A 14271-nucleotide genomic window follows, 5' to 3' on the forward strand; every position below is an offset into this window, starting at 1 on the left:
GAAGCTAGGTGGAAGTCCTGGTGAATGAAGCCAGACAGTCGGAAAGTCCTGGTGAGTGAAGCCAGGCAGTTGGAAAGTCCTGGTGAGTGAAGCCGGGCAGATTGGAAATCCTGGTGAGTGAAGCCAGGTGAAAACCCTAGTGAGTGAAGCTAGGTGAAAGTCCTGGTGAGTGAAGCCGGGAAAGGGAAAATCCAGATGGATCAAGGGTGATCGGACATCTGGTGTTGAGAAGATCAAGTAGGTCAAGGGAGTGACCGGATACTTGACACGAAGAGAAAAGTCCAAGTGGGTCAAAGGGATTGACCGGACACTTGGTGGGGAGTCTTAGCAGGTCAAGGGAGTGACCGGATGCTAAGCATGATGTACCAATAGGTCAAGGTTGACCGGATGTTGGTTTGGAAGGCGTGGGACTTGGTTTGGGCAAAAACCAAGAGCTGGATCGATCAGTGGATCGATCCAGTGATACTGTGATTTTCTGATCGGTCTGAAGACCGATCAGAAAGCGTTCAGTAGCATTCTGTGAAGTTACTGATCGGTCCATGGACCGATCAGGATGAAGCTGGACCGATCAGGAGGATGCCTGATCGGTCTAGACCTTAAGCACAGAAAGGTCCAGGCTTAGCCTGATCGGTCTGTAGACCGATCAGGGCTTAGCCTGATCGGTCCCCATGACCGATCAGGAGCTCTGTGGACCGATCAGGATGGAGCCTGATCGGTCCAGCTCCTAGCCGTTGAGTCACAACGGCTCTCTGCTCTCTGTGTTTTCTTCTGTCTTCTTCGTAGGTTATAAAAGGAGATCGAGGGCTTCTACAGGTCTTCTTCTTCTTCCTCTTCTCAGCTGCTACCTCTTGCTTCTGTAAGAGCTTGCTGTTGCTGAGCTTTGCTGAGCTCTTCTTAGCTGAAGCTTCGCGTGAGCTTCCTCGGCTGGGGTCTCCAACAGTTGTTGCTGTATTTGGCCCGTGAAGTTGCTGCTTCATCAACAGCCGACGAGAAGGCAAGATTGTTTGTTTTTACATTCATATTGTTGCTTCTTCTTGTGTATTCTTGTACTCCTATTCTTGCTGGTGCAAGAAAGATTGTGACGAGGTTTCTCCACCCAGAAGGAGTATATATATTAGCCGGTTCTCCGGGGACTCATCCACCGACGGATTGATAGGCTTCGTCCACCTTACGGACACGCCGAGGAGTAGGAGTATATCTCCGAACCTCGTTACATCGACGCGTGTTGAGGTTTGATTTCTCCGCTTTCGTTTCTATTGTTTTATTTCCGCTGCGCTAACCCTAATCGTAGGAAGAAACGCGAAGATTTGGGGTCGGCTATTCACACCCCCCTCTCTAGCCGCGACCATCGGTCCTAACAAGTGGTATCAGAGCAAGGTTGCTCTTCGTCGGATCAACAACCGAGGGAGCATGAGCTAGATAATGGATCTATTTGGAGAAGATGTCACGATTCCACCCTTCTACGATCGCGACGACTTCGCGTTTTGGAAGGTAAGAATGAAGTACTTTTTTATGACTAATCTTGAAAATTGGAGTTGTGTTCAATTAGGTTTCAAGCCTCCGATGGACAAGAAAGGAGAAACCCTAGAGAAGAAGGAGTGGACCAAGGAACAAGTCCACCAATCCCTAGTCAACGATGAGGTATTGAAAATTTTTGAATTTTCTTTACCTAATGATGTTTTGTGTAGGATAGGTGGATATAACAATGCCAAGGAGTTGTGGAACAAATTGGCCAAGCTCCATGAGGGAAGCTCCATTTCAAGTCATGAAGAGGAGTCAAGTGAGCCAAGTAGCTCACATCATGGAGGAGAGGAATTAGAAGTTGAGGGCTACTCAACATCTAAGGAAGAAGAGGAGGAGAGTTCTTCTTCAAGATTGGAGCAAGAAGAAGAAGCCTCTACTTCCGGAAGGGATGAAGAAGAAAGTCTTCATCCATCCTCAACCCTAGGTAACTCAAGCAATTTAAGTTCTAGTAAATTGCATATATTATGCTTTGAGTGTAGGGAATTTGGGCACTACAAGAGTAAGTGTCCAAAGAGGATTAGAAAGTCTCCACCGGCGCCAAAGATCAAGGAAGTCGGAGTCCCGATACGCAAGAGCAAGGAGCACGTGGTGTGCTTCCAATGCAAGCGAAGGGGACATTATCGGAGCCAATGTCCGAGGGGGAGGCAATCTCACAAGGACAAGAGACCGAGCACATCGATAGGGGGAGCTAAGGCAAACCCTAAGGTAATCTCTAAGACACATTATTGCGATACTAGTAAGATGCATGCTAGTAGTTTGATTGCAATTAACAATAATGATAAGCATGATAATTATAGAAATCGATACACATGCTTAGGTGCCAAACATGTGAGCCTAGATAAGGATAACACTAGGAAAGCCAACCCTAGGATCAACTCATCTAAGGTCAAGGATAACCTAAGTAGAAATCTCAAAACAACTAGACACATGCCTAGGAATACCTCAAAGAAAAATGATAAATTAAAGCTTGAGGTATTAGAGAAAGAAAATCAAGTCTTGAGGTCAAGACTTGACTCTCTAGAAAAGGCTCTTGAGGATTTGACTCTAGGGTCTAGGGGTCAAAAACCCAAGTCCAAGGACAAGAAAGGTTTGGGTTACAAACCTAAGTCCGAAGTGGTCAAGCCCACTTATCATAATGTTTCATTCGATTATGGAACAAAATCTAGGGCTAGGAAGACCAACACCAAGGTCACAAGGGGAGTCACCCCTAGAGTTGATCTTGATGAGTCCCAAATGACCAAGGCTTCAAAGCCTAGGAGGGTCATTAGGAGGATTGCTAGGGAAGTCATCCCTAGTGAATACTTAGTGAACCCAATGAGCTCCAATAGGTATTGGGTTCCTAGGAGCGTGATTTCATCACGCTAGATGAGTTAGGGTGTGCCAACCTTACTTGAATTGGTAGTTAACCTAATCATGGCAAAAGGTGGTATGTTAGGAATTTTCAAGGTGCAATCAAGCCTTGAAAATGAAATTGAAAATTATTCCTAAGGTGATTAGGATGTGCCAATCACATTTGAGGAGTTCTCTTAGGTCAATTTAATTGGCACATGGTGATCTAAAAATCCTTAGTATATGATTTTAGGTCTAATACACTTAGGAATATAGATCTTATGGCAAAATGATCAAAATTATCAAAAATGGCAACTAAGGCTAGAATTAGGTATTTTCTATACCTTTATATGTTATTTGCCATGTATTGTTTGTCATATGCCATGTCATGACATCATATTTATTTTATGATCATTTAAAATGTCATGATAATTCTTAGGTTAGTTAAATGTCATGCTCTATTTAAGTTTTTATACTTTATGCCATGACATCATGACATTGGCACATGTTTTTACTTATGATATCATTATATGCCATGTCATTATCTCTTGCATGTATAATCAATGAAATTGATCTAAGGATAAGAAACACAATTTGATATGGAGATCAAATTGATGTTTAGAAAATGCATGAGACCTTAGCCTAAGATAACCTAAACCCATATCTCACATCAAAATTGACTTGGATGTGTTTTTGATACACCTTAGATGTGTGTGAGATATTAGGATGATGAGTTAGGATCAAGGTGCATGGTTCTTGTACCTAGATGAACCTAATTCTAAATGGGGATCATAGGGAAAGCCTTTGTACAAGTCATGTACATTTAGCCCTAAGATTATGATCCTAAATTGAAGGGTTTAAAATCATTTCAAAATTGATTTGAAAAACCTTGATGAAGCTTTTCTAGTGATAACATTCATCATTGAGTAAGTTAATACAAAGATTGATTAACTTTGAACTATTTCAAAGAATTTTGAACTTTGTATCAAGATTGAAAAATGGAAGTTATTTTCATAGAAAACTATTTTTCCATGATAGTATATGTTATGAGGAATGTATCCTCAAAATTTCACAATTTTTGAAATTTTCTGTGATTTTCTAGAGGTTTCTGAATTTCGGGAGAAGAAAAATTCAGAAATCAGAAATCAGAGGTCGTGGACCGATCAGGAGGTTCCCTGATCGGTCCAGGTCTGTGTGGATCGGTCACTAGGACCGATCCAGGAGAGTGTGGATCGGTCTGGTAACCGATCCAGTGAAGGCTGATCGGTCTGGTGACCGATCAGCGCGTGCCAACTTGCTGATTTTCGACTGTTTTATCTGAAATTTCAGCTAGGAGTTGGTGGTTTAGATTTTGAAAGGTTTGAAACTCTCCAAGACATTGTTGGTGCAATGATCAAGGGGGAGTTGACCTTTAGGGGGAGTTTTACCTATTAGTCAAGAAGGAGTTGACTTTTAGGGGGAGTTTTTTTTTACTCCTAAAGACATGAGTGATATGAGATTATCACTAAGTTGATTGTTGAATTTAGTATCAAGGGGGAAATTAAGGGTTTCAATGAAAGGTATGAGACTTTCATTAGGAAGAAACTCTTGACCTTGATTCACTCCTTTTGATGTGTGTCAAAAAGGAGAAGAATGTCTAGAGAATGTTCAAGGAAGAACATTGGAATTAGTGAGAGAGTTTGTTGATCACGACGAGTGAAGTTGTGAACAACCATAACTTACTCTTCAGGGGGAGAGTTTGTTGATGTGTGCCAATAGGGGGAGAATGAAGGGTTTAAGTTAGGCCTTCATTATCTAAGAAGGAGGTTGCCTTCTTAGAAGGAGAATGTAAGGTTGTAACTTATGTTTCATTACCTAGTGGCATGAGGAAAGTTGAGGCTATTGGATTAGCCTAACTTAAAGGTATTGTCAAACATCAAAAGGGGGAGATTGTTGGTGCAACCTTAGGTCAAGGTTGACCTGGTTGACCCGACTCGAGTTGACCTGACTCGAGTTGTATTTTGATGTTTGACAAGAACAAAAGAGTTGTATTTTGATGGGAGATTGTGGGTGCAACCTTTGGTCAAGGTTGGCCTGGTTGACCCAAGGTGAGTTGACCTGAACACTCGGAAAAGTCCAAGCAGGGGGTTTGGCACGGGAAAAGTCCAAGTATGGAGACTTGGCACGGAGAAGTCCAAGTATGAAAGCTTGGCACATGGGAAGTCGGAGAGGGCTCGGTAGCTCGTTCTCTGGACCGGATGTGGAAAAGTCCTGGTGAGTGAAGCCAGGCAGACGGGAAAGTCCTGGTGAGTGAAGCCAGGTAGTTTGGAAATCCTGGTGAGTGAAGCCAAGTGAAAATCCTAGTGAGTGAAGCTAGGTGGAAGTCCTGGTGAATGAAGCCAGGCAGTCGGAAAGTCCTGGTGAGTGAAGCCAGGCAGTTGGAAAGTCCTGGTGAGTGAAGCCGGGCAGATTGGAAATCCTGGTGAGTGAAGCCAGGTGAAAACCCTAGTGAGTGAAGCTAGGTGAAAGTCCTGGTGAGTGAAGCCGGGCAAGGGAAAATCCAGATGGATCAAGGGTGATCGGACATCTGGTGTTGAGAAGATCAAGTAGGTCAAGGGAGTGACCGGATACTTGACACGAAGAGAAAAGTCCAAGTGGGTCAAAGGGATTGACCGGACACTTGGTGGGGAGTCTTAGCAGGTCAAGGGAGTGACCGGATGCTAAGCATGATGTACCAACAGGTCAAGGTTGACCGGATGTTGGTTTGGAAGGCGTGGGACTTGGTTTGGGCAAAAACCAAGAGCTGGATCGATCAGTGGATCGATCCAGTGATACTGTGATTTCCTGATCGGTCTGAAGACCGATCAGAAAGCGTTCAGTAGCATTCTGTGAAGTTACTGATCGGTCCATGGACCGATCAGGATGAAGCTGGACCGATCAGGAGGATGCCTGATCGGTCTAGACCTTAAGCACAGAAAGGTCCAGGCTTAGCCTGATCGGTCTGTAGACCGATCAGGGCTTAGCCTGATCGGTCCCCATGACCGATCAGGAGCTCTGTGGACCGATCAGGATGGAGCCTGATCGGTCCAGTTCCTAGCCGTTGAGTCACAACGGCTCTCTGCTCTCTGTGTTTTCTTCTGTCTTCTTCGCAGGTTATAAAAGGAGATCGAGGGCTTCTACAGGTCTTCTTCTTCTTCTTCTTCTCAGCTGCTACCTCTTGCTTCTGTAAGAGCTTGCTGTTGCTGAGCTTTGCTGAGCTCTTCTTAGCTGAAGCTTCGCGTGAGCTTCCTCGGCTGGGGTCTCCAACAGTTGTTGCTGTATTTGGCCCGTGAAGTTGCTGCTTCATCAACAGCCGACGAGAAGGCAAGATTGTTTGTTTTTACATTCATATTGTTGCTTCTTCTTGTGTATTCTTGTACTCCTATTCTTGCTGGTGCAAGAAAGATTGTGGCGAGGTTTCTCCACCCAGAAGGAGTATATATATTAGCCGGTTCTCCGGGGACTCATCCACCAACGGATTGATAGGCTTCGTCCACCTTACGGACACGCCGAGGAGTAGGAGTATATCTCCGAACCTCGTTACATCGACGCGTGTTGAGGTTTGATTTCTCCGCTTTCGTTTCTATTGTTTTATTTCCGCTGCGCTAACCCTAATCGTAGGAAGAAACGCGAAGATTTGGGGTCGGCTATTCACACCCCCCCTCTCTAGCCGCGACCATCGGTCCCAACAAAGTCCACTTCTTCAGATGTCACCTCTTCAAGCAGATCAACTAACACCGTATTACATGAAAAACTTGAATCCACTCAAGAATAATTAGCAAACACCAAAGTTCAATTAGCAAGTTAGGTCCACTATGATGTTGTGGATTTCTGGATGTGAACTTGATGTTTTGAACTTGTTACTTGTTTGTACTTTATTCGGATTGTTACTTGTGTACTTTATTTGTTATGTTACTTGATGTTAGACATTGATGTTGAGTACTTGTATCTCTTTTTTGTAAATGTTGCTAGATTTGTGAATTATACTTTTGATGAAGTATGAGTTGTTTGTGAGTTTATTATTTGAGTTAGTATTTGTATAAGTTTGTGAATATTGTTGTTAGAGTTATGATTATTGTATGAGTTTGTATATGTGTATTCAGATAATGCAGCAAATATTTTTTTTAAAAAAAATGAAGGTTAGCGACGATTTTGAAGGAATCGTCGCTAAGATTAATTTTAGCGACGAATTAGGTCAATATCGTCGCTAACAACTCGAACTTGCTTTTGTAACTGTTTGCAGCGAATTTGAATGGGGTTAGAGACGAAATATTTCGCCGCTAATATTTTAGCGGCAAAAAACAGCAATATCGTCGCTAACAACTCAAACCTTATCATTGTTTGCGGCGAATTTTAATGGGATTAGCGGCGAAGTATTTCGCCGCTAACATTTTAGCGGTTTGTGGCGAAAGGAAACTTGGTTAGCGACGATTTAAATCGTCGCTAAAATGTTAGCTGCGAAATTAATCTAATTCGTCGCTAACATCATCGATACCGTTCGTGCCCGTTTGCGGCCAAATAAAACACGTTAGCGACGACATTCGGGAGATCGTCGCTAACGTGTTTGCAACGACAAAAGTTGGATTCGTTGCAAACAAATTTCTTAGCGGCGAATAAATTTAATTCGTCGCTAAAGGTTTAGCGTCGATTTAAATGACTTAGCGACAAGTTAATTATGTCGTTAATATATTGGCGACGAAACCGTATAAAATCGTCGCTAATAATTGTTTACGACAAGCTTATAACGACGATTCTGGCGACGAAATTATATCGTCGCAAATAATGGTTAGCGACGAAATATAATATATTAGCGACGAAATAGTTCGTCGCTAAATATCAGTTTTCTTGTAGTGAATGCTAACACAAAGGATTTACTTGGTATTCACCTTAAGAAAAAGTGACTAATCCAAGGATTCACACACGACACGCTCTACACTAATAAAAACACTCATTCTCGATCGCAGCCGGAGACGGAGAAATCTCGTACAAACTCACACAACAATATACAACACCCACAAGAAGAAAATACAAAAGATACAAATGGAAACTCTTTCTTCTTGCTTACTTGTTGCTTGTTGTTGCCTGTTGAACCTTGGAAGTGTAACTACACTTGTCTCCAAGTGTCTTCAAAAACTGGCTATGAAAGTGTGGAAAGAGCTTGTGAATCGTCGCTGAGATGCGCTGTAGTCGCTGGAGAAGAATGCCTGAAGAAGACGCTCGTCAACGGGTATAACCTGCACAACGGTCGGATCACAATCGATTGAATGACTCTCAATCGATTAAGGAGGTTGTGAATCGATCGACTGATCGATTCAGAACACCTCTATGCTCACTGGAAAATACCTGAATCGATTGTTTGATCGATTTAGCCTCTATCGCGCGATTTCTAGCTTCTCAATCGATTGGCCGATCGATTGGAGGTGTCCAATCGATTGGGAAAAGTTCTATGCTCGCGAAAATTGTTCCCAATCGATCGACCGATTGATTGGGCTAAACCTTTTTCGCGGCACACATCCAATTAATCAACTGATCGATTGGACTATGTTTCAATCAATCGGTTGATCGGTTACCCCAACTTTGACTTGCCTAAATCAAGTCCAAGGTTCCCAAACCCAACATCCGGTCAACCGTGACCTGTTGGAACCTCATGTCTGGCATCCAGTCGACCTTGACCTATTAGGACTTCTTTACCAAGTGTCCGGTCAATCCCTTTGACCCACTCGGACTTTTCTTCTCGTGCCAAGTGTCCGGTCAACCTTGACCCACTTGGACTTACCGTCTCGTGCCAAATGTCCGATCCTCGATGATCTACTTGGACTTACACCAGATGTTCGGTCACCCTTGACCCATTTGAATTTCCTCGTGCTTGGTTTCACTCGTCAGGACTTTCCATCTGCCTAGCTTCACTCACTAGGACTTCCCATTTGCCTACTTCACTCATCAGGATTTTCACCTAGCTTCACTCACTAGGGTTTTCACATCTGTCTGGCTTCACTCACTAGGACTTTCACACTACCCGCCTTCACTCACCGGAACTTTCACTTGCCTGGCTTCACTTACCAGGATTTTTACATAGCTTCACTCACTAGGATTTTCCAACTGCCTAACTTTACTCACTAAGTCTTTCACCTGGCTTCACTCACTAGGACTTTTAACTATCTAACCTCCAGTTAGGACTTTTTCAATCAAGTATTCGATCAACCCTTTGATCTACTTGATTATTCTTCACATCTAACTAGTCTTGATTAAGAGTGATAAGTTTTTAAGCACAAATATATTTAAATGAATTGCTATACTACAACCATTGATTAAAAAATTCAATTCAATTCAGGTTAAAAAAAATATAACAATCAATTAAAAAAATCTGATTCAAGTTAAAAAAAATTAATACTCACATATTGAAATAATATTCGAGAATATGGATATAATCAAGAAAATTATACGAACACATATGACATAACTTCATGTCATTTCGAATTATTTAGATCCACTAATTGATCAAAATTAATTGATAGACTAAAAGAACTCGAAATAATATAGATTACACTTAATATAAGTATCTAATTCTCTTCATTATATTTGTACCCTCGGATATTATTTTCATTTGTCGTATTAATACAAATTAAAATTTTTTAATTCTATTCAATTAATACAAATTAAAAATTTTTAATTCTATTCAGCACAGTTGATCAGTGTATAGTAGTATCCCAAACCAATTGATACATTGCAACAAACAATTATTGCGATAGGCACGAGCGAATGGGTAGAGACAAAATCGAAATTGAACATGTGATTTTAAAATTAACTATGTGATTTAAATATTCGATAACTTAGACTACGTGTTCAGTGATTTACCGATCCGAATGTAACTATTTTAAGCCAATTTCAATTATATAGCCCATGGGCTTACCTCATTATAGATATGAGAAAAATGGGCCCCACCGCATCGGCCCAATCAATAACTCGACGAAGAATCGCCTCCGACCAGCCACGCTTACCGTCCCACAAGCGTCGTTCACCTGACCAGGCCTGGACTCGCCGCTCGCGACGTGGCGTCCATGCACTTCGCCGCCTCACGAGACCCACGCATGTCCCAGGTTTCCTTCTTCTCATCCACCATCATTCTTATGCCTCTATGTTCTTCCAACCCCTCCACTTATCACAGAGAACGGCAGGGATATGCTGGTGACTTTGAAAGCTGTGGTTGTGGTCGGACTGGCCGCCCTTCTGTGTGCCGTCGCGACGGCTACAAACGGAGACGACATCCGTCATGCGCAGCAATTTACTCCGCTCGTGGCCAAAGAGAGCAGGAGAACACTGGCGCTGACGGAGTCGGGGATGATCACGGCCGTCGACGTGCATGACGGTTACAGGAATGCCCACCACCTTCAGTTCATCACCATGGAGCCTGGCTCGGTATTCCTCCCTGTGCTCCTCCACGCGGACATGGTCTTCTATGTCCACACTGGTATTTATCAGTCCCTTCGTTCTTTTAGTCTATCTTTGCACATAAGCGCGGTAAATGAAGCTTGCGTGTGCAGGTAGAGGAACGGTGACATTCATCGGCGAGGGCAGTGAAGAAGAGATTGACGTCGTTCGCGGTGACGTTTACAGGCTCGAGCAAGGTACGACCTTCTATGTGAAAAGCCACCCTGATCCAGCGAGAGAGCGCCTCAGAATTCATGCAATGTTTGGCACTGTAGAGGTTGATCGTTACAGTCCCTTGGTAAGTTCAGAGATCGATCACTTTGGATAGTTGGCAGCACTGATTGCTTCTTGGTTGCAGGGGCTTTCTGCAGGAGTTTACTCGAATATCAGCGACTTAGTTCTAGGATTCGATGACAACATTCTCCAGATGGCTTTTGGGGTATCTTAATTTGAATCTGTCACCAGGCATATCTGAATTTGACATCTGAATGATCAACTTCTGTGATGGATGTGCAAGGTTTCGGCGGAAACAATTCGAGGCATCAAATCTGCTCCGGCAACTTCTCCGATCGTGCCCCTTTTTCCATCGAATAAGATGGAGGAGCCGAACTGGAAGGAAGAAATCATCGAAGCTCTTTTTGGCGTCAGAGGAGCATCTGATTTGGTGAACAAGAAGAAGAATAAGAAGAAGAAGAGCGAAAGCAAGGCATTCAATTTCTTCAAGGCTAAACCGGATGTGAAAAACGCAAATGGATGGAGCATCGCGTTGACACGCAAGGACCTCAAAGCTCTCAAGGGTTCCCATTTAGCCCCATTCATGGTCAATTTGACGAGGGTAAGGGATTATTTGCCTTGTCAAACTTGGAAAAATCTCGACTTGCGTTGATTTGCTGATGACATTTTGAAGGGCTCGATGATGGGGCCGCACTGGAACCCTAGGGCGTCGGAGATCGCCATCGTGATACGAGGGAAAGGCATGGTGCAACTGGTGTGCCCTAGCGATGCATCTGGGAAGAAGATTAAGGGCACCGCCGCCGCCGCCAAATGCCAGAGGGCGAAGTTTAAGGTGGAAGAAGGGAGTGTGTTCGTGGTGCCGCGATTCCACCCGATGTCGCAGATCTCGTTCAACGACGAGACCTTAGTGTTCGTGGGATTCAGCAGCGCGACGAAGAACAACCACCCGCAGTTCCTGGCGGGCAAGAGATCGGTGCTGCAGGTAATCGACGCCGACGTGTTGGCGGCGGCGTTCAACGTGGATTCGAGCGTGGCCGAGGGCTTGTTGGCCGCTCAGGGCGAGGCGGTCGTGCTCCCGTGCACGTCGTGCGCGGAGGAGATGGAGGCGGAGATGGAAAGGGAGGAAGTGGAGGCGAGGAAGAGAGAAGAGGCGAAGAGGGAAAGAAAGGAGGAAGAGGAGACGAAGAAGAGAGAAGTGGCGGAGAGGGAAAGAGAGGAGGAAGCGAAGAGGAGGGAAGAGGAGGAAGCGAGGAAGAAGGAGGCTGCTCGAAGAAGAGAGGAGGAGGAGGAAGCAAAGAAGAGGGAAGAGGAAGAAGAAAGAAGAAGGGAGGAAGAGGAAGAAGAGAGGAGAAAGGAGGAGGAAGAAGAAAAGGAGAGAAGACGGGAGGAAGCAAAGAAGAGGGAAGAGGAAGAAACGAGAAGCAGAGAGGAAGAGGAGGAGAAAGAAGAGAGGAGAAAGGAGGAAGAAGAAGAAGAAAAGGAGAGGAGGAGGGAGGAAGAGGAAGAAGAGAGGAGAAAGGAGGAGGGAAGAGGAAGAAAGTAGAAGGAAGGAAGGGGAAGATGAGAGGAGGGAGAAGGAGAAATAAACGGGTGGCTCTGTCTTTGTCTTTACTTACTAGTTATAAAATAAAGAAAGGATGAACTAAAGTACTAAACTCCTTTCATTTTGTAAATTATTAAAATAATATCTCTTTTTCAAAAAAAAAACAAAACTCTATTATCCTTTTTTTATTTCTGTTTTATTATGGTAGTTATTTACTAATTGCTATAACGAATAAATAATGTAAAAAATAATAATTATTTTATTTTAATTAAAATTATTATACATAACAAATATTATTATATTAAAATATTTTTATTAACTTAATTAAAATTTTAAATTTGTCAACATTATTTTAAAAATAACTAATTAATTAAGTTAGCTAAATAGTTGGTATATAATTGTAGCTGACCTTTAAATTTTATCAAAATTATTTTTAAAATAATTGTAGATAACTGTTATTAAGAGATTATTTTATAGCTGCTATACAACCGTATTTAAAGTATTTTTTTTTAAGATAATGTGTGTTTTGACCCCTAAAAATTATTCATCTAAAACAAAGTCTTATTATGCTCTATTCCTTTTTCTTATGAATTAATAGAAATCTTACAAATGACTAAGGATAATATAAAAATCTCAAATAAAAGTCATACCAAGGAGGATCAGTTAACTAGAAAATTATCTAGGATACTTAAAAATGTTAGAGAACTTAATTTTTTATTTGATGATACGGACAATTTTGAGAAATATTTATAATATTTATTGTTATTGTTGTTTACATAATTATTATTAATGTATATAGTTAATTATTATTTTTTTAAAAAAATTATTGTGCTCTTCTTAGGTGTTTTTGTAATATGTGTTATTGTTCTAAACCTTAATAAAACTATTGTTAGTATTTTATAGGATAACATTTGTAAATTGATACTAATATAATAATTATTTTTTATTAAATTAGTATTGCTATTGAAATATTATAGTTACTAGTTTGTTTATGGTAAATTATTATTTGGTATATTATAAAATTATTTTATACTTGCATTTAAAAACATTATTATTTAATATATATTGGTAATAAAATTATTGATGCGATTTTATGTGACAACTTTTTCTATGAAATGATATTGAGTATGACATATTAAAAAATAAATTTGTGTTGTTGGTTTGAAAAAAATTACTCTCAATGTGATGTATTGCATTTATGATTAAGGATATGAAACTATAATAAAAATATTAAAAGATAATAGATAAAATTTGTTATTATAGCTATTTTAAAATTATTGTAATCGACGGTGTTGTTAAGAGTGTGTTAAATGACAACGATTTTAAACCATTATCTTTGAACATGATAGATAACAGTTTTGCAATGATTTTAAACTGTTATCTTTTAATATCAAAGACAACGGTTATAAACTGTTGTCTTTAGATGTTTTTGATAATAATTAAACACCGTTATCTTTCTTGATAATTTGGTATTAGATGTTCATTTAAAATCATTATCTTTAATTAACTTTCATAACAATTTAAAAATCATTATCTATCTTGATAAAAAAAAGCATGGATGATAGATAAAAATCTTTATCTTTATTTTTTTTTACACAATATATTAAAATTATTGTGTTTGATCAAAAACATCTATAGTTAAAAACAATTGTGTTTATAAGAAAAACGGTTATCTATTTATAATATATATACCTTCAGTTCAATATATATACATAAGTCTCAATCAGAAACTGTTATCTATTTACAATATATACATTCAGTTCAATTCAGAAACATCTATAATTACTACATATCTCAACCATGACTACAAGTATCTAATACTGCAACTACAAAAGATCAGACCACAAAAGACCACAAAAACATCTATCATCAAGAATAGATCACAAAGAAAAGATCGCACGATCAAAGTTCAGTTTAGAAGCATCTATCACTAGGAGCCTCATAGGAAACTTCTTGCACATGATAAAAGTTCTGTATGCCATCGAGTAATCTGCATCATGTAGACATCTAATTTTTTATTCAACTTGCAACAACAAAATCGTTTAGTTTAGAACCATGAAAAATCAAGTACTAACTAAATAAGGTAGTTCATCAATTATAAAAATATATTAAGTTTACAATATCTATTTTAACAAGAATGAATTAAGTAAATGAAGCAGTCATTAGTTTGCAAGTACCTTCACACAACGACCTAA

General features: G+C 40.7%; 1 pseudogene; it reads left to right on the forward strand.

Moving 5' to 3' along the window:
- Nucleotides 1-10034: 10034 nt before the first annotated feature.
- LOC122046675 lies at nucleotides 10035-12119 on the forward strand (annotated as a pseudogene).
- Nucleotides 12120-14271: the final 2152 nt, after the last annotated feature.

Source organism: Zingiber officinale, chromosome 2B (genome assembly GCF_018446385.1).
Source record: "Zingiber officinale cultivar Zhangliang chromosome 2B, Zo_v1.1, whole genome shotgun sequence".
NCBI classification, from domain to species: Eukaryota; Viridiplantae; Streptophyta; class Magnoliopsida; order Zingiberales; family Zingiberaceae; genus Zingiber; species Zingiber officinale.